This window comes from Mastomys coucha, unplaced genomic scaffold (assembly GCF_008632895.1).
Source record: "Mastomys coucha isolate ucsf_1 unplaced genomic scaffold, UCSF_Mcou_1 pScaffold21, whole genome shotgun sequence".
Classification (NCBI taxonomy): Eukaryota; Metazoa; Chordata; class Mammalia; order Rodentia; family Muridae; genus Mastomys; species Mastomys coucha.
The window spans coordinates 52381155-52405078 of NW_022196904.1; the positions used below are offsets into that span (position 1 = coordinate 52381155).

The 23924-nt window shown below is 35.8% G+C and overlaps 1 long non-coding RNA gene across 2 annotated transcripts in view; it reads right to left on the reverse strand.

The window, feature by feature from the left end:
• LOC116102321 overlaps positions 1-23924 on the reverse strand; it is a 248994-nt gene that overhangs the window by 142434 nt on the left and 82636 nt on the right. For both annotated transcript variants that reach the window (XR_004123077.1, XR_004123078.1), the window contains exons 16-19: positions 12750-12915; positions 10467-10521; positions 6146-6304; positions 4167-4248 (exon numbers count right to left, since the gene is read on the reverse strand). This is a non-coding gene — a long non-coding RNA (uncharacterized LOC116102321). The remainder of the gene's footprint in view (positions 1-4166; positions 4249-6145; positions 6305-10466; positions 10522-12749; positions 12916-23924) is intronic.

A 23924-nucleotide genomic window follows, 5' to 3' on the forward strand; every position in this document is an offset into this window, starting at 1 on the left:
TTCATATTCATATGGCAGCCAGGGGATAAACTCTGTTATTGCTTCTCTGGTGCTTTCATATTTTTTTTTAAAAAAGACTGTCTGATGTGGTCTAACCCTTGAGAGACTAGAGGGCTTCAAATGAACATTAAACAAAAGCATCCAGTGCCACCTGGAGGAGAAGCATGTATCTGTCTGCTTGAATCTAGATTCTGGCTGTTAACTAGAAAGATTCCATTTTGGTCTGGACCATTCTGATTCTACTTCGAGGCTGGCAATTATAGCTTGCTGTGTAATCTTAGCATTCTGCCTGTGTCACTTTCCTCCATGGCCATTATTACATGCATGAGCTTTCATCCACAATTAGAAATTTATTTCTCTTATAGTATCCTGCAATGTGCTGCTTGCCTTAAAGAAAAAAAATAGTGATTTTGAACTGTGGTCAAACAATATACTCAATATATCTGAAGTGTCCTAAAGTGCCATGATTGCCAAGAAATCATTTACAGATATTTTGGAAAAAAAGCATGACCATGAGGCAGGAACATGGGAGCTTGATCTTGCTCCACAGGAAGACTGGGGATATTGACAGAAGGAAAGCTGACTGCACTGACAGCAAAGCTTGTGATGTGGATGAATGCAAAGCCAGAAATAGCTAGGCTGTTGGTCCTGGTCTACCTCTACCCCTGGGCATTGCCAAGCTGATACATGCCACAGGAAAGCTCTTGTGTCTCCCTTTTTAGCATGGGATCCTTGATGGCTCAGACCCTGGATGTGGGTTGTCCTTCACTTGTATCACTACAGCACGACTTAATGTTTACCCATACTGCTCTTTTAAACCAGTAATAAAGTGTTCCACACTCACTTAACCCTGGTCAGTTGCACTGGGACTGAGGATTAACTAAAATAGAGTTCTGTAACAAGACTCTGAATTGAGATAGGCCTAGTGTGTGCCTTTTAGAGCCTCCCTTGGGTGTTGGGGAGGAGTACTAGTTCTGCTTTGAACTCTTTCTAGACGGCATGATAAATATCTAGTGGCATTCATGTACCTCTCACAGACAATTCTTCATAACATATTATGTCTTCTCAGAGTAACTCAAGGTTCCTTACCCCCCCCCCAATGTTTATTGAACACCTACTATATGGCTGGATCAATTCTGGGCACTGATGATAAAGTTTTAAACACACGCAAAATGAAATATCAGGCTGCAGAAATCTTACTGTCACATATAGCTGTTTAAATTCTAACACCTTAGCATCCTGGCTATCAGTTTATTAGAGAGAAAATGAGGAGAAAACAGAAGTACTGATAGTTATAAACAGAGAGCAAGCTGATTTAGTAAGTACATAACATGGATTTTAGCTAGTGTAAATGAAGGCACTCTAAAGAGACATGAGCCTCTTATTCTATCTGGGTACTGAAATGATGGACACTATAAGAATGAGAATTCCAGTCCAAATCCCATTTTTGGAGAAGGAAAAGGAGCCATCCAAATGGAGAAACTGACTCCCAGAAAGGGAAAGAGAATGAACAATGTTCTAATATTTTCTTATACCACCCTAGAGGGACTGAAGCCCTGGCAGTGGTGAGACAATGGTAGATGGAACACCACCTGACTCAACCTGCTGAGTTGTTCTTGACCCTGCTTTTCTATGTAAACTTTAGTCTGTCCTGGACCTGGAAGATGGACATGAAGGGCACAATGAATCACTTTGTTTGTCTCCCCAATATCCGTACACCACATAAACTTCGGGGTTTTTTTTTTGCTTTTTATTTTAAAATTGTAAATATGAATATATAAATTTTGTGTTTATAATATAAAATCCCTCAAATCCTTATTATCATTAATCTATGCTAACTTTGAGAACTATCTTTGTACTTTGTGTATATGTGCATGTACATTTTGTGCACAAATGTGTTGTGTGTTTTTATGTGCACAATTGTGTGTGTGTGTGTGTGTGTGTGTGTGTGTGTGTGTGTGTTGGTGTACATGCAGTTCTGGTATGAAGATTAAACTGACCTAGGAATATAAGAAAATTTCAGAGGACAAAGTCTCCTCTTGTTATTGTTTCCTTAATTTCTTAGTAATATTTTGTTAAATATATACATACTTTATATATGTGAAAAGATGCCTGCAAAACTTTGACCTAAAATTCTCACCTGCTGTTATTGTCACTATTCCATGCTGACTTCAACAACACTGTCTTCTCTTAGTGCATGTGTGAATGCACATATTCAGGCACACATACATGTGCATGCTTGTTTGTGTTTATGAGTGCCTATATGTGTAGGGATAGGCTATTTCTTTATATTTTGATAGTATAAGTCAATTAGAACATTTCTGCTTTCACCCAACTCCTCCAAACTCTCCATATATAAATACATATATATATATACATATATGTGTATATATATATATATATATATACAAACATAAATATGTATACATATATGCAGATACATTCTAATTATTACTTGATAAGTCTAATGCTACCTGCATGTGTGTTTTCAAATCAGAACTCTTGGTACTGGACAACCATTTGTTGTTCTCTTCCATGAGAAACCCAACATCTCCCTTTGCCAGATTTCCTCATTTGCATATTCTACTTTGTGTAGGGTTGTGTCCTTGTGGGTGTTTCTTTGTTCAGTTTGGCATGTTCATGTTTGTCCTATATAGTCACTAAGTTTTAATTCTGTCATGTTGCTATTTCTCTTTTTCATATTAGTATAAGCTACAATATCCTAGCAAATTCCCTGAAATTTTGTGTCTTAAAATTTTTCTGCCACATTTGAGGCAAAGTTGCCTAAGCATTAGGTGTGGAAGTGTTTGTACATCTATCTTTCTATTTATCTTTCTTTCTTTCTATCTATCTATCTATCTATCTATCTATCTATCTATCTAGTCTGTGAAGTCTTTCAAAAGAGGAAGACAATCTACAATCTGACCCAATTATGATGGCTATGAGAAACATCAATTATAAACAGGGCAAATATAACCATTAGGGAACAATAATGGCACATATATCTTGGAAATAACAAATATGTCTCTAGTTGCACTTATGACCTCATCAACAAAAAGGAATGTTTGGTTTTAGAAATGTACTCAATTATTCTGAGTAGTGAAATCCCATGTACTGGAGAGAAAAGTACAACTACAAAATTTTTAAAGTCATAATGTCTATTATTTATAATCATTTGTGCTCATACATAAGAATAATTTAGTCTTCTCTCTTCATGAAGAAACTTCTCTTTGCAAATAGGTAGAAATAATTAATAGATACATCTATCAACAGACAGAATATCTATCAGTGTCCACTTCTTCATAATACCAATTTTGGACTGCCTCTTTGTTCAAATTTTATGCCTGCTTGAAAATTTATGGGATTAATTGTAAGCAAATTCTGAGATCATCAATCTCTAAGTATAGTGGAGTTTCCTTTCTTTAGCAGTCCACAAAATGCTAATAGCAACTGAAATATGACTGGAACTTCACGAGTTTGCCAACAAATCATGCTGATGTCATATTTTGTACCTTGACCTAGTGGAAGTCTTGTATATGCAACTTGTATCTGTAACTTCTATGAATTTATCTGTGCAATTCAACAACCAACATTTGATTCAAATATTTACCATTTCCAGTTCAATTGAGACAGTCCCTCTAACTAAAATTCATCAAATAACCTAGTTTTCCTAACCAGAAATACTAAGATATCTGTCATTCCCCTTCATGTTCTGGAATTGCACACCCACCATACTATCCCTAAATTTTTATTTCTGTAGAGGAGAATGAAATTCATGTGTTCATAATTAAATGAGAGTTTTTCTGTAATGCACAGGTGCAGGTGCCCGTAATTACAAAGTAAGTATGTAGCTGCATGATTCAACTTCTGACTCAGGCATATTTAACCTGCAAGCAGAGCAGAGTATCATTAGGCTCTCCACCATGGGATGTGCCTCACATTGTGCCAGTAGCAAAACTACAGATTTAAAGTAGCAATGAATATTATTGTATGGTTACTGATCACCATAACATAAGCAAATATATCAAAGGGTTACAGCATTACAAAGTTTGAGGACCAGTTACAGGGCATAGAGTAGACATGAGAAAATAACATAAGGTTGAAAATGGTTTACAATGTCAAAAGAGACTCAATATAACTTAACTGCATTAACGTACATGACTTACCTCACTGAAGTGATGGGTAGAAATAATTGGTGACAAGAACACACTGTATATTAATTGAAGTTTACAAGTCTAATAATCAACCCTGAAAAAGCAGCATACAAGTAATATTATACAGACTGAAATCTTTATATGTAAAATATATATGTATGTATATTCATGCTATATAAATTAGCAAAAAGGGAGGACATGGATTTAAAAAAAGAGTGTGAATGTGCATTCAGAAGCATGTGGAAAGACAATGGTACATGTTACAATGAAGCCATAATCTCAAGAACCATATATATATATATATATATATGACAGAGGATACTTTGGAAGAAATGTTCTTTCTATGGGTGTATGTGTTGGTTCTTTCCTTCATCAGATATCAGATACCAGATAATAGATGTACAAAGAAGAAGAGTAAACTAATATATTTGCACGACTAATACAGACGTAGAGGCTCACAGCCAACCATTGGACTGAGTACAGGCTCCCCAATGAAGGAACAAGAAAAAGGACCCAATGAGCTGAAAGGTTTGTAGCCCCTTAGGATGAATAACAATATGAACTAACTAGTACCCTCAGAGCTTGCAGGGACTAAACCACCAGCCAAGGAGTACACATGGTGGGACTGAATGCTCTGGCAGTATGTGTATAGTAGAGGATTGCAAAGTTGGTCATCAATAGGAGGAGAGGACCTTGGCCCTGTGAAGGTTCTCTGCCCCAGTGTAGGAGAATGCCAGGGCCAATAAGTGGAAGAGGGTGGGATACCAAGCAGGGGGAGGGGAGAGGTAACAGGGGTCTGTTCTTGTTGGCTTTTGCTTTTTTGTTTTGCTTTGTTTTTTGAGGGGTAACTGGGAAAGGAGGAATCATATGACATGTAAATATAGAAAATATCTAATTAAAAAATCTCCAAAATATCTAAAAAAAAGGGGGGGGAACTTGGCTGCTCAAATCCACAAGCAAAATTTTTTTCATACTTCTCATCAGTAAAGTAGACATCAATAATGGCCAGGGAAAGAAATACTGATAGTGTAAACCTAGACAACTATCCATAGATATTGAGATAATGGGCCTTGGCAAAACAGACTTACAGCTGCCAATTTTCTAAGCCAGTATCATTACTGTCTACATTTTCTATTTAAATTTTAAATTAGTGTATCACTCATCCTCAGTGAAGTCACTTCACTTTCAGCAGAATATGACCCTTACAATAATCCAACAGTAAAAATGCACCAATACCAATTGATGACTAAAATTGAACAACTCAAGACTCAGGAAATACTGTGGAAGAGGTGGCACAAAGGTTAGAAGAACCAGAGGAAGCATGTACCTGCTGTGAAAAAGGTATCTTTGATATAAGATAGAGAAACTGTACCTATAAATCCCCCAAATAAGAATATGTGAATATTAATAATAAAATTATACACTTCAAGCTGAAATGCCAAAGTGGATGGTGGGAACCCAAAGGTCCCACTGCTAGCTGAAGAGCTACCAGCAATGATGTATGCTAAAACATGGATCACAGTTTTCTATAAGGTTGACCATTTGATGGAACAGATAAGAAAAATAGTGCATTCCTAAATGCATGCATAATACTATATCTGAGAAAAATAAAACTGCTGAAGGATTCAGCAGTCGTTCATTGTGTGTGTGTGTGTGTGTGTGTGTGTGTGTATGTATGAACCTACAAAATTAATAGAAATATGCCATGTTGAAGATATCTGTAACTCTAAGAATTTCAGTGTTGAATTATCTTTATTGGTCATTGCCTCAGACACCTATACTAATTGCTACAGGACTCCAATATGTACCTGATATGTGAGGGTAGAAGCTGTTCATTATTGCTGGTATAATCTGGGTTCTCTTACACTTTTGACCTTCATACCTATAACGTAAAGTAATTTTTATATTTCTCCTTTTTCTCCAGTATATGTGAAATATTGAAAACCAATATCAAATCATCAGTCCCATGTGTTTTTTGCTATATTTCTTACCTTAGATCAGAAGTATCTCTCAGGGCTGGAACTCACCATTAGACACATTTCTCAGTAACCTTATTTGTAGTCATATTGCCTCTACAGCTTCTTGGTGATACTTTGGTTGTTGCTGTGGCATTCCAAGGGAGGAACTAGTCGTGTGTCCATTGCAAATGTCTGCCAACGAACACCACAGAGAACACCATTAAATGATTTCTCTAACTTACAGCCACGGTCCTGGTCACCTCACCTTAGTACTGTATCTAACAACTCTTATTTCCAGGCCTCTACAGTGAACACCCTACTCTCTTACCAAGGAAAACTACCACGTAAAGTATTCTACAACTGTGACTCAAAACCAGGCTCTACAGTTAATTTTTGTGACCTTGTAGATACAATATAGGATGAGGGGACCTGAAGTTGTAAAGCTCCACTGGTGAGTAAAAGTCACTGGGAAGTTCAGAAAATGTTTCATCAAACCAAGAGTACAACCTGCTCATATTGTTGTCTACTGTATTGGCTGGTTTCTGTGTGCCAACTTGACACTGGCTGGAGTTATCACAGAGAAGGGAGCTTCAGTTTGGGAATTGCCTCCATGAGATCCAGCTGAGGGGCATTTTCTCAATTAGTGATCAAGGGCCCCTTGTGGGTGATGCCATCCCTGGGCTGGAAGTCTTGGGTTCTATAAGAGAGCAGGCTGAGCAAGCCAGGGGAAGCAAGCCAGTAAGGAACATCCCTTCATGGCCTCTGCATCAGCTCCTGCTTGCTTTCTGACCTGCTTGAGTTCCAGTCCTGACTTCCTTTGGTGATAAACAGCAATGTGGAAGTAAGGTGAATAAACCCTTTCCTCCCAAACTTGCTTCTTGGTCATGTTGTTTGTACAGGAATAGAAACCCTGACTAAGACAGCTACTCATCCTGAAACTTGATGCTGAATCAGAGGTCATACGTTTCAAAGCTTATGTAGCTCACTGGAAGTTGGAGGGACAGGGTTCCACATATGTGTTATGACATTGGTGATAACTCTTTGATCAACATATCCATGCCTTTCATCTTGGAATTTCTAAGGAAGAACAATTACAACCATCCAGTAGTCATGTGATTTCTGGACAGTGATTTCAATGCCCTTGGGGATCCAGCATAGGCAGACAATTAAGAATTCCTACACAGAGACAAGACTTTGCATACTAGCTCACACAATTGGCTTCTACTTTAACATTAGGCCATGCTCACCTGGAATTTAAAGCACACTTAGTATCACCTCCATTTGTGTGTATCAGAAAAGGAGAAACTATTTCAAAGTCTACCTTCATGATAGAAAAGCTAAAATCAATAGAGAAATTTGAAGATGTTTCCCTTCGCCAGTGACAGCATACCCTGGATGCCTACACCTGCCAAAGATCCAAGCTGGGAAGGAGAAAGGAGTCAGGACTGGCAAGACTACCCACAAGGACATTTACAGTATTACCTAGAATGAAAAAATTCTTTTTTTACCTTCCTACCCAGGAAGATAATTGCTTCCTTGAGCCCTAGTTCCAGGTAGAAGTCTCCTCCATAAATTCTGCATGGGAAAACTCCAAAACAGACTTTATCAATGCCACTGTTATTCCTGTGAGATTGCAACCCATAGGAAGAACAATGTCAACTTGACTACTCAGAGCTCCCAAGGACTAAACTACTAAGCAAAAAATATACATGGAGGGATCCATGGCTCCAGCTATATATGTATCAGAGGATGGTCTTATCTGGCATCAATGGGAGAAGGGGCCCTTAGTCCTGTGGGCTTGATGCCCCAGCATAGGTGCATACTAGAACAATAAGGGAAGTGTATGTGAGTAGGTGGAGTAGCACCCTCATAGAGGCAAAGGGAAGAGGGTTGGGAAAATAATATTAATGTTCTCACATGTTAAAAAAAAGCCATTTGCTCATGGGAGCACAATTAATTCTGTGTTGCTCATTCTTATCAGAGGTGAAAACTGATTGGGATTCCAACTGTACCAACCAATGTGAAAGTGTTCTCCTCTCAGATGTGGGCTGCTGGAGTGACTGCAGAACATTCAAGTCCATATCAAAAGTCTTCCGCATGATTTTAAATCTGACATATGATTTTGAATATAGGACCTATAAAATCCTCAGTGAAATATTGGAATAAACTTTGAACAAACTTTGCTAGACTCTAACCAAGGCAGGCATTCCTTTCCTCACAGACATTGTCAGCAACCTGCAATTTTAAAAGTTCTCATCTGTTCATACTGGTCTCTTTTCTGTCTTATGTCATATGAATCATCAGAAGTCAAAAATCAGGTACATCATTCAGGGAGTGAAAATAAATTAATTAGGAGCCTGATCTCTCCACATAGACTTCCCTTTTTCTCATTTACTTACTATTGTGGGGTCCTTTAATAGACCTGAAAGGTCTATGTCACTCAGACAGGCATTCTTTCATTCTCAATATACACCTGTGTCTCCTCTGATCCACTTGGTTTTACTCAGTCTGACTCTGACCTCTTGATGGGAGGCCTTCTCCATTCAAAGAGACCATGTATCCAAAACCTTCAAAACTACAAGGAAAAGGCACCTTATGGGACCTAACGTTGACACACTCTGTTAACTACTTGTGGAATCACAAGTATCATCGTAGGAAATGCTCAGGTGATGTCTTTGGGAGCTTTCCACTAGCCTGTGTTCTCTTAACTCATAGACGGTACCAAGTTTAGGGACAGGGCTCCTAGAAATCAGACAAATTTTGGAAGCCTGATAGTTGAATGATAACAATATTTAGATCTTCACCCATGTTTTTACCTTGGTTCTATACCTACCATGTATCCCAATTTTGACACTTTTGGCCTCTCTCCAGCCTATAATAATAAAAGCCTTGCCACAGCTTTTCAGCTCTCAGTTTCACACTGAAGTGACTGTATATTGTCTGACTGCATAAGGGAAGGTGTTTCTGCCCCTGGAGAAATTGGTTCCCCATGTGGGCTGAGAGGTGCTGTTAGCCTGAAGTTGATCTGCTGTATCTTCTATTTTACTTATAATTTCCCTTTCTGGTAAATACACTTCTGCCATTATTCAGAGTTAATCCTCCATAATAAATGAGATGTCAGACCCCTCCTAAATCCTGCCTGTCTCCCAGGAGGTTTTCCCTAAACAGGGACACAAGAATACTGTTCTAAGCAGTACACAGATGGCCTTCTCTAACCAGGGAAACAAGAGTCCCCACTTACCTAACCAGAGACAAAACAGACTGCCTCACAGGAGGACTTCTCTTACCTATGTCACACAGCTCTACTTGCCTCCAAGAAGGCTGGTCCAGTGAGAGACACCCAGGCCAGTTAACACCAGAGATAAAAAATATCAATAATAAATATCAAAGCCTTTATGATGTTACTTTAGTAAATAAAAGACTGGGTTCAGGCTCTCTAGTTGGGAGAAGGCAAATGAACAAGAAAGGAAAAGGAAGAAAGGGGAAGAAGTAAGAATGATGAGAACACTTTGGCAAAGAGAAAGCAGCTTGAATCCACAACTGACTGTGAGTTATTATTGAATCTGTGGCACCTCCATTCTCCCCTTTTTTAGGACTTTTATCATGCTGAGGCCAGAGGTCAGAAGTTTATTGGACAATTGTCACTGCTAGCCTGAATTCAAGACTTTCTGTTTTAATATTTAAATTGACTTGGATATATAATCTCAAATGATGGAATGGAGAATGGTATGTGGCCCATTCTCCATTTTATTACAACTCAACAGTTTTCATCCCTACCACTCTGTTCCTTCTTTCTACCATGTCCAGAGCACAAACATATTTATCTCATTTCCTCTTCTGTCAAAAGTCTCATAAGGCCCCTGTGAACTGAAAATTGAAGTCAAGATAATGTCTTAAGCTGGAAAGCCTGCCCTAAAAGGCATCAAATGGCTTGGAGTAGAAACTGAAAATGTCAGTTTAGCAGCCATCCCTAATGCTGTACCCTTGATTTGGCCCCAGACTACTTGGTAGTGTTGCCACTCAGTGAGTCCAGAGTTCCACCACAGGAGAGTCACAGAAGGCAAGACAAGTCTTTCTATACAAGACATGTTACCGCTATTGTTGCTGTTGTTTTGGTTTTGTTTATTTGTTTGTGTTTTTGTTTTCTATATAGCAAAATCCCCTTGGCTTTGTAGTTTGTAATGGAAACTGGCAAAATAAGTATATTAGATCCTGACATTTATACTAGGTCTCCAAGTATGCTTACAGAAACTGAGATAGAATAGTCCCTCTATTCTTGGGAATTCTTTGTCTTATGCCTAATATCTGCCTTTGTTTCTGCTCCAAAATTCTGAATACTAGTTTTTTTTCTTACCTTTCTCTTTGATGGCCTCTAGGTTTCAGGTCTTATATCGTTGACAACTTGAAATCTTATAAAATAAGAAAAGTAATTGTTAATATTTTTATGTTTTCTACCTCTCTCTGAAGATACACAAAAATACGTGTAGAAATAAAGTCCACTGGATTTAGTCTTACAGAGATTTGGATAATTTTTGGATGTGTAGTATATTAAGATAATGTCACATGTAACTGCTGAAAAGCTAGCTCTGGAGAGCAACTTTAGCCTGCCCACCCTATACCCCAAGCCTCTTGTCAGTGTTTCCTTCAAATGCTTTATACTAATTTAAAATACTCTCCTGATTTTGTGACAGGGAGAAGTCAACAAATGAATAACCCAGGAAAAAGACAATTTGTGCTTCAAAATAGCTAAGAGTGAACTACTTCTAATAGAGACAATTATTTATCTCATTGAAATATGGTGTTTATAATAAAAACAGCTAACTGAATACTCATATATAGTATTAATAAAAGGCCCCCTAGCATTTTATTTATTTTAACATTCTTCCTCAGCAAAATCTGTTAGATGATATAAACATGAAATTATAATTATAATAAAGACAAAATATGAACAAATACAGAATCAAACAAAATCCCTCTACAGGCTGCATAAACCATAAAGGCTATCCTATATTTTTTATAAGGTTTACCTGGAAACTTACAGGGCCTAAAGCTTTACCATCAAGTATACAGGTAATAATAATTTATTATATTAATATATAAAGGTTTGATTTGAGTTTCTTTATTGTAGTGATGATTCATAATACCTTCTAAACGGAAAAATCCATACAAATAGAGTTATTCAGAACTTTAACTGTACCTACTTAAAATAACTACAGCTGAACTTATTAAATTAATATATCTTCAAAAAAAAGGAGAAGATAGGCAAGGATCATTGGACTTTAGCCTCTTGTCCAAGCAGTCTCCCAAGTAGTTATATGCAACTGGATCCTAATTATATAAGAACTCAAGGCTGTAGGAAAAATTGAGAAGCACATGCTAAAAATTAAAAATGTGGAGGGAATCAAATATTTCACAATAAATAGATGTAATATATGTGAATTAGGTTCCCAGATATTACTTAATACTTCCCTTAGGTAAGATTAATTACAAAAAAATGGTAAATTAATTTGTTGCTCTATACTCATGGTATTTATTTTTTAATTATATATGCATACATATACATACACATGTGTATATGTGTCTGTGTGTGTGTTAATAATGGTTAAATAGAATTAAAGATATTTTGCTCTCTGCAATCTTCCCTCTTATCTAGATTTATTTTTCATATTTTTTATTTTTAAGTATGGCTCCCATCATCATCATGGATGTCTTTGAAGCACTTCATGAAATGTGAACTTTCTTTCTCTCATGAAATTTAAGACCACTGAAGTAATGGTTTAAAACCTGTAAAATTCCAAGCAGAAAATATGTTTGATAATGAGCTGTTATACATTCCTAAAGTTATAATGATTTCTTCAGGGTAACAAAGGTTTTTAAGAGATGTATGTCAATTCATAAAACTAATTCCAAAAAAGCATATATAATCATAAATGTCTTTGTTAATTTTATTAAGGTTTAGTAATTTAGAGAAACTGAGTCATAAAAAGATTTTTTTATAAACACATGATATAAAAGGATAAGAAAAATGAGATTACTATTCTCTAAAATTGACTGTATTTATAGATTAAAATGTACTTTAGTGCAAAAAGAACTTTAATATAAAAAACTGCAAATACTAAAGCTTAAACATTGTACCATAAATAAAAGAATAAAATCAAAATCTTATAAGAATCACTACTTTTTAAATCATTTACAAGAAAGATAATGAAAAACAAGTAAATGATCTGAAACCTTATATATTATCAAATTATTTAATGTGGTTTGTTAATGTCTATAGCCATGTTAAGTAAAAATGTAATTAATTTACGGAAATAAATTTGGAAAGGAAGAACAATGTATAACTGACAGAGTTTTCTTATGTACTGTTAAAGTTCAGTCTAAGGCAGGTAACTCAAAATAAAATTAAAGTATAATTTAAGTTAATTTAATATAAAATAATGTTCAAAACCAAGTATAAAAATTAGTTATAAAAAAAGGATATCTCAATAAAATGGTTTAAATTTATAAATATACTTGCATAGCAGGACATCCCAAAGCAAAGCAGTAACCTTTCTCTTGAGTAGGACACAGCTCCACTAGAATGAATTGCATGCTGGTCTCATTACTGGTTAAAAAGGAATAGGGAAACAAGACCTACCAGATGTCTGCCGCTCTTTTCTTCAGTGCCTATCCAGATCCATCTCTCTAGGCTAAACCAGAAAATCCTCCTCCTTATTTGTATGGAAGAATAGTACCTAATGTCTCACATCCATGACAATGAATGTTCTTCCTTAGTGGATGATCTTGTAGTCCGCATCCACATCCTAAATGTGTTAAATATAAAGAGCAATTCTCTGAAAATAATATCTCAAAAAATGGAATACAAGGATCTATAAACAGGGGAAACTTGAAATTAAGGCTACAACCCAAATGGTACAGGACCTAGTTCATACTTCAATTGGACATGAACTTTTTCTTGGTGTCCATTTATTCCTCTTAGCAAAAGCTAATCCCATGGTCAATACCATAATCCCCAATATTTTCTGAATAAATGAGGCTGTCAAATACTTGAACATCAAACTCATAGCTTTGAGTAATTGTTCAGAAATTCCAAGTAGTGTACTGGAATTTTTCTAGACAATCCTATAAAAATGACTCAATAGGATACTATTTCTTTTCAGAATATTTAATCAAATACTACACTTCACAGGCTTTCTTTAAAATCTTCTATGTTCTTTTTCCTTATGCAGGAGTCTGATATTTATAAAGTTAATTACAGTTACTTTATCCTTCTACAGAATTCTGTTACTTTGACTAGCTAGTTGTGAAACTGCAGTTCACTTTAATAAATAAAGCTTATATTAATTATTTGAAAAACTCCTATTAATTCTCATAATGTTGCAATAAAGCAGGCCCAATCAAAGATTTGTAACATATTGTAGACAATGAAAAATGTTCAATTGCTCCCATCTTTTCATTAACAACAATAACACATATCATCAGGTCTTGTAAACATCTTTGAAAAAGAGGACAAAGATGGCTGAGATCATTTTCTTGCCTGTTCTTGTACTTCAATGAAGACTAAACTCCCCAAAATATTTTCTTAACTATTTCCTCAAGAAAAGTACAATAAGACTATTAAAAAGGTTATTCCTTATACATTCCACATAAAATCCATTTTCATACAAGCTAGGAAAATATATACTACCATTATAAGCCTGTCTTTGCTCTGGAACTTCACCATATTTTAAGGTTTCTTGTGGGACCTTGATTGGATCATCCATTGAGACACTCTAGAAGGAGCAACACTTCTATATTACCTTTTTGGTCAGATAAAAGTTTGTGCCTTCATCTTCCTAATTTTCATTCTTTCTCTCTGCGTCCTCATTATATAAGTCACCATCACTAAATGGACCTCTAGATCATCAAATTAACACAATTTATAGATTTTGCTATGAAAAGAGTGTAACAAAAGTTCTCCCATTTCAATCGGGTTCTGTAGGCTGAAGTGAAATCATGAAGATAAGCCATATTTATCTCATTCTCTACTAAGCTTGAACCCAAGCCTGAGTTGTGAGTGACATGCCTAAAACGGAATCATATGAGGAACAAAATACTAAGAGATGAGACAGATGCCAAATTACTCTCTGGACAAAGGTGCGAAAACCTAGAGAATCCTGTTAATCACATGTTTGTTTCCATTGGTGCTATAAAACTGCAGATCTCATGAGCAGTCCCCCTCTGCTGAGGAAAACTTTGTAGTCAGGCCCTTTGCTTGAAGCAGCTCAAAGCAGGACCTCAGGCAGGAAACTGCCAAAACCACTTTGTGCTTGGAATCAAATTAACTGGGTTGGCTCTGGTTGCCTGAGTGTGTGAATAAAAAGAAAGAATGAATAAGTACCAATCAGCAGAAAAAGAGGAAGAGAACAAGTTTAGCAGAAACCCAGGAGTGGAAAATAAAAATTCATTAAAGAATATCTTCACTAATGGTACAGTATCAGCCAGGTATACTTACTCACTATGTTTGATAGTAGAATAAAGAAAAGTAAAAGGAGAGAGGAACAAATGTAAGTCACCCTAGGCTCTGGGTCCAACAAGTAACAGACAAAATCAGCGAATGGAGTCTGGGAACTAAGCATGTATTTTAATTCATAGACTTCAATATGGACTAGTTACTAGAAATCCTCCATTTCTGTCTGGGTCCTTCTGTTTCTAACTGTGGGCTTCCAAGTATAGCCTCCTGGTAACTCTGGAATCTCCCTGTGTCAGTTTTTCCAATAACTACATTCAAGAATAATGATACTGGATCAGACCTTTATTTCTATTAGAGTGCCCTTTAAATAGTCCCTTCTATTAAATAAGTATATGATGGGTTATAGCCCTGATCAAGCAATATTCCAAATTAGTGTGGAGGGTATTACAATGTTCTTATGGTAAAGAAATAATTTAAGAATTATTTTAGAAAGGAAGTTAAAACCCAGTGTGGATATGAAACACAAAGTATGAAATGACTTCTAGACACAACAAAACTGGCTCACATATGAACTCACAAAGGTCATGGCAACATACACAGGTCTATACAGGACAAATCCAGAAAACATTCCAGAACTGAGAAAACGAAGGGAACAAGTTCACTCCCATCCTTAACCATGAATCTATCTCTAATTGACAATCACTCACCAAGAAAAGAAAAAAAATAGGGGAGTTTCATTGAGTAACAATCTATACTAATAGGGGTATCTCATGGCCAGCAATAAATTGCTAACTAAAAATCAATGGTAATTTTTTGTAAAAAAAAAAAATTATACAATATTCGTTTATACATTTTTAAACCTTACTCTTGTATTGTTTATTTACTATGGTTTCCAAATTTATATTTATAGGTATTCTCTGTGTACATATATCTCTGCACCATATAGGTACTACTTTAATACTTGCTTTGTCTTTAGACTTTCTTCACTCTGTGTTTTTCATCCTATACTGATTTTTTTGACTTCATATTCTCCTGTTTCTTTTTATAAAAGATAAGATAAATAAGACAGGAAATTAAATAGGTTGAGAGGTATGAAGGACCTGGGAGGAGTTCAGGTAGAATCCATGATCAGAAAATATTTCATGAAGAATATTTTCTGTTAATATATATTGAGATTTTAAAAACTCCTACTCATCAGTAGTATCACTATCTATGTCAACTTGATGTGTTCTCTCTGTCTTTCTCTGTCTCTGTCTCTCTGTTTCTCTCATTTACAATGAGGGAATCAATTTAGTGCTACTAGCATATGTATGAATGGGAAAAAATCTTTATAAAAATGAGAGACCTCTCAGGGGAACATATCTAAAGAAACCTTACTCTCCCATCTTCAGCAGCCTATACCTATATATATTGCCAATACCTACTCAAATAAGTGTGGAACTTTATGAGTCCCTTGTCCAGCCATAATGGAATATTATGTGGCTTGACCTGGCACAAGTCATGTGAATATAGTTAGGACATCATGTGTTAAATTTTCTTTCATACCCAGGAAATGTTGTTAAGATGTAAATATACACTAACCCAAGATCAGCTGATACAGGGTTTCCCAATGGCCCTGAGTTTATCAAGTTTTCTACGCTTGCTGGCTAACAAAATGTAGAGATGTTCCCCTCACGTCCTGGTAGTGCTTACCCACACCACTATGCCTTGATTTTGACACATATTTTATAAATAATATTTTCTTTCATAGCAAGTTCAATAACATCAAGGGCTGAATGATGATGACTGTGAAAACATTGGACCCCTTCATACTTGATCTAAAAAAGTATCAATCTGAGTTACCACAAGGCCTCTCACCCCATGTAAACATCCAACATTCCACTCCTATTCTACCACATCCATGAATCTTTTCTTTGATCTTCTCCCAGTTTTTATTTTAGCTTTCTGAATTCTGGACTGAAAGCATATGACATGTAAAAGTATCTGTGCTGTTTCCCTCTGAATGTAGTTATCTGTTACTGAACTCAAGAAAAATGGCCAGGAAATGAAGACATTCATTTCTTCTTGCGTAATGGTAGCTGTGTACCTTGGAGGCAAGAAGGTAGTTCTGAAATCCAAATACACAAAAAAGAAGCACCTAATATTAATAACACATCACACAAAAGTGAGAAAGTTGTTCTGGCACTTATATCTGTTATTCCACATTTGAGAACACAGGAGCTAGTTTTCTCATTCAGATTAGGAATATTTTGTGAAGAAATATCAGATCATTATAGCAAATGGGATGAGTTTACAGATAACTCTGGAGTGTGGGGACATGGCAAACTATAGCGCAAATAGTGATATTCTGTAGAATAAGGAGTGAGAACAGGGGAATATGTGGTATGATGAGAAAGTCCCTTCTACTGTGTAATTCTGGGTTTTCCAGATCAAGTGCAGAATATTTATCCTATATTGTCAATACTATGTGACTACATGGATATGGATCGTAATTTTACTTATGCACAAGGATTTTCTCTTTTGTATGTAACAAAACTCTAAATTGTTAATTGCTTAAAACTGTTACATTGCTGTTGTCTTCATGTTCATGAACTGTAATTGTAAATGATAGTAAAATGTATGTGTGATGATATGGTAGAAAAAAGAAGAAAGGATATCTAACAGGTGCATTATTTTCCTTTGAATAGAGAAAACTGGGCTAGATTTGGTTTGGTAGATAACCATGGAGGGTACCCTAGCTATCACTTTCAACATAACTAGTTAGTGCCAGGTACTGGTGGCACACTCCTTTAATCCCAGCACTTGGGAGGCTGAGGCAGGCAGATTTCTGAGTTCAAGGCCAGCCTGGTCTACAGAGTGAGTTCTGGGACATCCAGGGCTAAACAGAGAAACCCTGTCATATCTAGTTAGTATCTTAGGTATAAAATTATTTATGTGCATCTGAAAGGACATTTCACTAAATGAAATCTACTTGAAATAAAATTTTGATGTATTTTAGTTTTTTGAATATCAAGGTAGAAGGGATCTTGTAAGTGAATCTCGCAGATATTTGTTTACCCATTTTTGAACTCCACTGAAACATTGTTGCAGACAGTCCTAGGTATCTACATTAAACTTCACCTTTACCACTAGTGTTACTAATTTTCCTTGTGTCAACATTTTCCCCATTTTACTCATTATTGGGATATCACATTTTATTAACTACCAGATGTGTAACTTCTTTACATAAAATCCAATTGCCTCGCTATGTATAAACTACATCTGCATTCATTATGCCTCAAATGCAAACTTGTTTTATGGCCAAGACTGAGGAAACTCATGAAGGCTCCTCTAGATTATATGTTGCTGGACACTCAAACGACAGTTGCTTTGTCTCATTTTCTGACTACTAAAGGAAGTTTCTTTGAGAATAATGATAACAAAATAACAAATGATGCACAAATAAAAGACTATTTTCAAAATCATTCCATGGAGTCTGCTTTATCTTAAAAGAGTTAAAAGTCTAAAAGTGGGGAAAATTACAGATTATCATGGCTATTGGTAATAATTCAGAAATAATACAAGTCAGTAATAAATATAAAACCTTCCAACACATAGAAAATATCATATATATATATATATATATACATATATATATATATGTGTGTGTGTGTGTGTGTGTGTGTGTGTGTGTGTGTGTTTGTATGTATACATACATATAGGACAATAATCAAGAATGACCACCCTTGCCATCTCCATTTCATGTTTCCCTAAGGCTATTTCTTAAGGCAGTTCATGGCTGTTAAGTTTCAACCCAGAGACAGATGACATGGCATAGCAGACTTGGTTTCCATGTTCTTTCAGTATTCCCTAGTCACTACCTGTTACAGGGTGTGGTTGGCATACCCAGAACACTGCAGCCTAGGGACTGGGTGACCCTTTCCCCAGAGGCTCTTCCTTATATGATATAGCCATTGTGATTATGTGCCCTTTTTTGAACCTTTGACCTCGAGGCTACTGGAACCATTTTTCCTCTCTACTGTCTCTGTTCCTCTTCACCCTCTCCTTACAGGGCTCAGGGTCATGACCACTCTGGACTCTCCAGATATTTCTACCTCTGGGTATGCTTTCTTTTTTATGTACAATACACTTTCTCCTCTACCATACCTAGGTACAATAATGTCCTTTCCTTTTCTTTTCAGTGTCTGGTCCTTAAGGCCAACAAGAAGATCTACAATTTTCTTGGGAAGGCATAACATTGGGCAAAACACTCAGCCATCAAAAAAATGTACATATATCTAATAAATTCTACAAATTTCAGAGTATAACAAAATATAAACATCAATCTAGTAATTTGCATCAGCAGTCAATAACCAAAACAGAAATAAGAAAGCAATAAGTTTTACAATACTATAAATGAGTGTAGTGGCCTCCTCCAGTGTGAAATTCTCAGGATGCTGAGAGAAAGCATGGCTTTAGTGCTTGAACTGCAACATCACTGATCAGCATAGTCAGACTCTCTATGAGAAATAAATGACATAATTAAATGAAAACATAGGGTTAAATTAATATGACTATACTTAAAGCTAAAACGTGTTTAATATTATTAAATATATATATATATACACACATATATATATGTATATACATATATATATACATATATATACATATATATATGTATACATATATATACATATATATATGTATATACATATATATATATATACATATATATGTGTATATATATATATATCCTCTTTCATTGACTTTAAGAAACCAACAGTTCTCAAAACTATTGAGGGACAAAAATCCCTCAAAAATCCAGTGCTAAGATATATTACTGTTTTTCTATTGTTAAACTCTTCTAAACATCATAGGGATTACTATATCCTCAACATTGACACAATGTTTCAAAACTTAGCACAAACTCAGCATCAACAAGGTTAAGTGTTTTAGTAAGTGTTTAATAAAATTGCCACACAGACACTGTTTTCAAGTGGTGGACAAGGTTATACATTATGCTTGCAGCCAAAGCTGCTAGTACAAGAGTCTCTCAGGTGGCAAAACGCTTGAAGACATGAAGAGCTCTTGGAGTGCCAAGCAGGTGAGGCTTGGCACTAAGGAACAGAATTGGTGTTCCTGTAACTCTCATCATAGTTCCAAGTATATGCACCGGCTAGTTTATTGTAAACTTGATAAAGGCTAGAGTCATTAGATATCAGAAAACATTAATAGGAAAATATTTCTATAACATGTAGCTGAGGTAAACATTGTAAGTCATTTTATTAATTAATGACTGATGGGAGACAGCCAATCCATTGGTGGCAATGTAGTCTACATGCTGGTGGTTCTATGTTCCCTAACAAAGCATGTTGGGCAAAGCCATAGAGCATACCAGGAAGTAAGCACCTTTCCATAGAGTCTGCATCAGCTACCATCTCCAGGTTCGCACCCTGTTTTAGTATCTGCCCTTACATATTTCAATGATGTACTATTGTGGGGGAATGTAAGCCAAATAAACCTCATCCTCCACAATGTGTTTTTAGGTATAGAGTTTCATCACAGAAATAGTAACCCTAACTAAGGCAATGCACAGGAGAGCATATTCTAATACATGTGAGTAAAGCATAGAGATAGACAGAGATCAATCAAAGGATTATAATTCCTCTCCTTCTACACTTCTATGAAGATACACAATTGTGTCTAATGAATGGAGCCATCTCCTATATCTGAAGTGTTGTGAAAGTAGAATGAACTAACTATAGATATATGTTTAGATTTATCACAACACATAACATATATATATATACATTGAAAATTATTTCAAAATAGATAACCAATAAATTTTCAACTTTCTAACATAAGGTCCTGTGAAGGCTTGATGCCCCAGTGTAGAGGAATGCTAGGGCAGTGAAGCAGAAGTGGGCAGGTGGGGAGGGGAGCACCCTCATAGATGCTGAGTGTGGGGGGGGTAGGATAGGAGGTTTGCAAATGGGAAACCGGAAAAGGGGATAACATTAAATGTAAATAAATAAAAAATTTAAAACACACAGAGATTTCTTATTATATCAAGTTTTCCCATTTATTCACAATAATATATTTATAAATGATTATTAGGAAAACGATTTATGTAACTCTCTAAGATGTTACTATAAAGCAGATATAATCAATCAACTTGTGTGTGGTGACTTTCATTTTGATCAGACTATGCCAGAAACTCCTTCCCTACTCTCCATAGTTTCCCCAGAAGATCATTTTCTATGCAGGTCTGACCCACAACTAATGCACCATTTCTTAAGAATGCCTAATAATCTTTCCTAATATTCATATATACATGTATTTCATCTTCAAACATACTTTTTGATGAAATAATCTTTAGAAAACAGTAAGTTGAAAGTGCTTATTTTATTTTAAGGAATAAGAGAAAACAAGAGGTTACTCTGAGAATAAATACTGTCAGATCAGATTTAGACCAGACATATACAAATCTGGACTCTATTATTAGTTAAATTAAATGTGTTTTCTCTGAGATACCATTTCTTAGGAAACATCATACAGAATCAGTCACAGTATACAAGGAATTTGTAGGAGAAAAATGCATGAAATTTTAACAATATTACTAAATTATTACATCCATTTTTACTGATAAGAGTTATTATTGAACAAATTTAGTAATTGGTTTATATAATGAATGCTTATAACTTTGTTATATATTCATATGATTATAAATTCAATATTATTTTTAAATGCAGTTTGCACCTACCCTTCAAGTTTCTATATCAATGTCTTTCTTAATGTCATCAATCTGATCCATCTAGATATTAACATGAAGCAAATATCATCCTTAAATTATTCTATGGGAGAGATAACACATATAATTCTCAACAATGAACCACTCATATCCCACACTTCACAGCAAATACAGAATTATTACAGAATTACCACTCAGTTATATAACAGTGACTTCCTGGAATCTATGTTGCTTACTCCAAATGCATCATGTAAAGTGAGCTTTATGAACATTTCTAGATTCCCATAAATAATTTGTCCTACAGTGCTTATGTTTTCCCCCACCCCTACTATCTCCTCCTCTATCTCCTTATGTGTTAAAAATATGAAATGTTCCCATGTTGATGTTCACTTTGTGCATATATATGAAAAGTACTTATTGAAATCAATGATTTTGAAAAAATATCAAATTATTATAGAAGGTAGGTAAGATGTTAGATATTGATTGTTGAGATAATAAAGATTTAATAAATACATGAATGAAAATATCAAAGAATAAAGTTTTAAAATTTTCTAAATAGTAATGTCTTACATGTAACTTTCAATGATTGCACTTCTAATCCATAATAGGATATCAGCAAACTATAATCCCCATGGTATATCCATAGGAGTTGATGAGATTTTACTGAATCACATGTCTGAGTACCTAAGCATAATTGAATTCAGACAGAGCTATGGCTAATTTTCAATCTCTGTCAATGAAAATTGCATAAATATTAGTATAACTGAATATTTCCTGAGACTTTACATTTCAGAGAAAGTAATTGAGAGCTTAGTAATATACTGTTCTGAGATAACAAAATATTAACATAAGTTCATATTTAAAATTAAAACGGCATAAATAAAAATTGATTCAGTGAAACAGTCATCTGATAATTGAACTACTAAAATTACAGATTATAGCACTCACTATATGAATTCATATAAAATGACCAAGCAGCACTGGGTTATCAAGTTAACTTTGTTATAAAAGGAGGATGTAACTCCCTAGAATGGATGCTTGGAGCTCTGCCTCCTCCATTTTCCTCAAAGGAGCCCATTCAGACACCTAGCTCCAGGGACAAATCCCAGAGCCAATATTCTACTGGCATGACAGACAAATCAATGTTGGAGTTGATGCAGTAAGTCTCACAGCATATATAGTCCATGTTGAGGGAAACTGTAAGTCTAACTTAATTACCATAAGATCTCCTAGAAGCTGTTAGCATCCTGAAACCCAGTATGACTGTAACTAAGCAAGTAAAAGATCTGTATAACAAGAATTTCAAGTCTCTGAAGAAGAAAATCAAAGAAGATCTCAGAACTTGGAAAGATCTCTCTCACAGATTGGCAGGATTAAGATGGTAAAAATGGCCATCTTGTCAAAAGCAATCAACAGATTCAATGCAGTGCCCATCAAAATTCAAACTCAATTCTTCATAAAGATAGAAAGAGCAATTTGCAAATTTTTCTGGAATAACAAAAAAACCAGGACAGTGAAAAATAATTTCAACAATAAAAGAATTTCTAGCAGAATTGCCATCCCTGACCTCAAGCTGTACTACAAAGCAATCATGATAAAAACTATATGATACTGGTAGACAAGCAGGTAGACCAATGGAATAGAACTGAAGACCCAAAAATGAACCCACACACCTATGGTCACTTAATCTTTAACAAAGGAGCTGAAACAAATCCAGTGGAAAAAAGAGCATTTTCAACAAATGGTGCTGCCTCAACTGGTTAGCATGTAGAAAAATGCAAATTGACCCATTCTTTTCTCCTTGTACAAAGCACATGTCCAAGTGGATCTAGCACCTCCACATAAAACAGTTGACTGAAATAGAAAAGAATATAGAGAAGAGTTTTGAGCACATGGACACAGGGGAAATTTTCATAAACAAATCACCAATAACTTGTGCTCTAAGATCAAGAATTGACAAATGAGACCTAATAAAATTACAAAGCTTCTGTAAGGCAAAGGACACTGTCAATAGGAAAAACTGGCAACCAACAGATTGGACAAAGATCTTTACCAGTCCTACATCCAATAGAGGGCTAATATGCAATATATACAATGAAGTCAAGAAGTTAGACTCCAGAGAACCAAATAACCCTATTAAAAAAGGGGGTACAGAGCTAAACAAAGAATTCTCAACTGACAAATACCGAATGGTTAAGAAGCACCTAAAGAAATGTTCAGCCAGTCCCACAACAACCAGAGGAAGCTCCACGCCCAGGCGCTCTGACACACCCAGGATCAGAGGTGAGGAGGAACCAACATCTGTCCCAACACTGGGAGTAACTGAGACCAGTGGAACCAGGCACAGAGGAATTCCACTAGCCCAGTGACTCCAATTCCCTTTGGTCTGTCTGGGCTGGTGTCCAGAGCAGACCTTGGGCACAGGATCTACATCCAGTCCCACAACACACAGAGAAAGCCCCACTCCCAGGTGATCTAACAAGCCCAGGATCACAGGATTCCAAAATCACAGGATCACAGAGACAGCTTGACTCTGTGGAGTTCTGACAAAATCAAGATCACAGCCGGGCGGTGGTGGCACACGCCTTTAATCCCAGCACTTGGGAGGCAGAGGCAGGTGGATTTCT